This window comes from Vulpes lagopus, chromosome X (assembly GCF_018345385.1).
Source record: "Vulpes lagopus strain Blue_001 chromosome X, ASM1834538v1, whole genome shotgun sequence".
Classification (NCBI taxonomy): domain Eukaryota; kingdom Metazoa; phylum Chordata; class Mammalia; order Carnivora; family Canidae; genus Vulpes; species Vulpes lagopus.
This window is the reverse complement of record NC_054848.1, coordinates 120,302,592-120,304,688: the sequence shown is the minus strand read 5'-3', so window position 1 is coordinate 120,304,688 and position 2,097 is coordinate 120,302,592.

The following is a 2,097-nucleotide window of genomic DNA, read 5'->3' as shown; positions in this document are numbered from 1 at the left end:
AACCCTTTGTTAGTAATGAAGACTTTTTGTACTTAACACTGTCAATTAGCTGTTAGCAGTAAGGATGATTTAATTTTAGGCTTGCCCTCAGTGGATCTGTATTAGACCCAAAAGTCTCAAACCACAAGTACAGAAAGAAGGCTCCATTGATTTGCCTAAAGGGAAAAAATTAAAGAATATAAAATCTGTCTTATCCGTGCATTCGCTTATATTTACTCATTAGTTTACTGAGCCAATTCCAATACAAATATGGCTTCAGAAGAAAACGTACTCTACTGCCTTATAAAAATGATTGCAAGCAAAGATAAGATTGTGTTTTAAAATCCATTAAACTGCCTACAATCGCTGGGAGAAAAGAACTACGTATATAAATATCAGTGCTGAGACATGGGCTTGTGAATGTGTCATTTCCACAAGCACACCAAAATGTCATTTAATTGGTGTTGGCTCACTATTGAACGACACCTACCCTTAGCATTTATTGAACATATTTCACCAATATGCACATGTACTTAATTACTTAGGGCTTAAGCATTTCACATCTGTCTTTTTTTTTTTTTTAATTTATTTATTTTTTTTTAATTAACTTTTATTGGTGTTTAATTTACCAACATACAGAAAAACACCCAGTGCTCATCCCGTCAAGTGTCCACCTCAGTGCCCGTCACCCATTCCCCTCCAACACCCGCCCTTCTCCCCTTCCACCACCCCTAGTTCGTTTCCCCGAGTTAGGAGTCTTTATGTTCTGTCTCCCTTCCTGATATTTCCCAACATTTCTTTTCCCTTCCTTTATATTCCCTTTCACTATTATTCATATACATCTGTCTTTTTTTAAACATTTTGTTTGTTTGTTTGTTTATTTATGAGGCCGAGAGAGAGAGAGAGAGAGAGAGAGAGAGAGATGCAGAGACACTGGCAGAGGGAGCAGCTAGCTCCATGCATGGAGCCCGACGGGGTACTCCATCCCGGGTGCCCAGGAAATCTCACAGAGGAAGACATGGACATGGCCAACATGCACATGAGGAAATGCTCTGCATCACTGGACATCAGGGAAATTCAAATCAAAACCACAATGAGATACCACCTCACACCAGTGAGAATGGGGAACATTAACAAAACAGAAAACAACAAATGTTCGAGAGGATGTGGAGAAAGGGGAACCCTCCTGCACTGTTGGTGGGAATGTGAACTGGTGCAGCTACTCTGGAAAACTGTGTGGAGGTTCCTCAAAGAGTTAAAAATAGATCTGCCCTACTACCCAGCAATTGCACTGCCGGAGATTTACCCCAAAGATACCGATGCAATGAAACACCGGGACACCTGCACCCCACTGTTTATAGCAGCAATGTCCACAACAGACAAACTGTGGAAGGAGCCTCGGTGTCCATCGCAAAATGAATGGATAACGAAGATGTGGTTTATGTAAGTCAATCCTTCATATTTTTTAAAAGTTAGCGTACAATGTTATATTAGTTTCAGGTGTACCATATGATCATTCTGTAACTCTATACATTACTCTTTGCAATCGTTGAGTGTACTCTTAGTCCCTTTAATCTGTTTCACCTGTCTCCCTTCCCTGCCACCCCTCTGACAACGACCAGATTGCTCTCTGTATTTAAGAGTCGGCTTTCTCTCTCTTTTTTTCTCACTTTGTTAATCTGCTTTGTTTTCAAAATTCCAAATATAAATGAAATCATATGGTATCTGTCTTTATCTGACTTACCTCACTTAGCATTATACCCTCTAGATCCATCCACGTTGTTGCAATGAGACCTTCAATAAAGTTGGAGGAAAGAGGGATGTCTGGGTGGCTCAGTAGTTGAGCATCTCCCTTAGGCTCAGGGCATGATCCCAGGGTCCTGGGATGGAGTCCCGCATCGGGCTCCCCGCAGGGAGCCTGCTTCTCCCTCTGCCTATGTCTGTCTCTCTGTCTCTCTCTCTCTCTGTCTCTCTCTCTCTCTCTCATAAATTAATAAGATCTTTTCTAAAAATATGGACGGAATACAAAAAAGAACCTGTCCGAGATGAAGAATTCAATACCTGGGATGCAGAGGAACGGACTGGCAATCTGGAAGACAGGGGGATGGAAAGCAACCA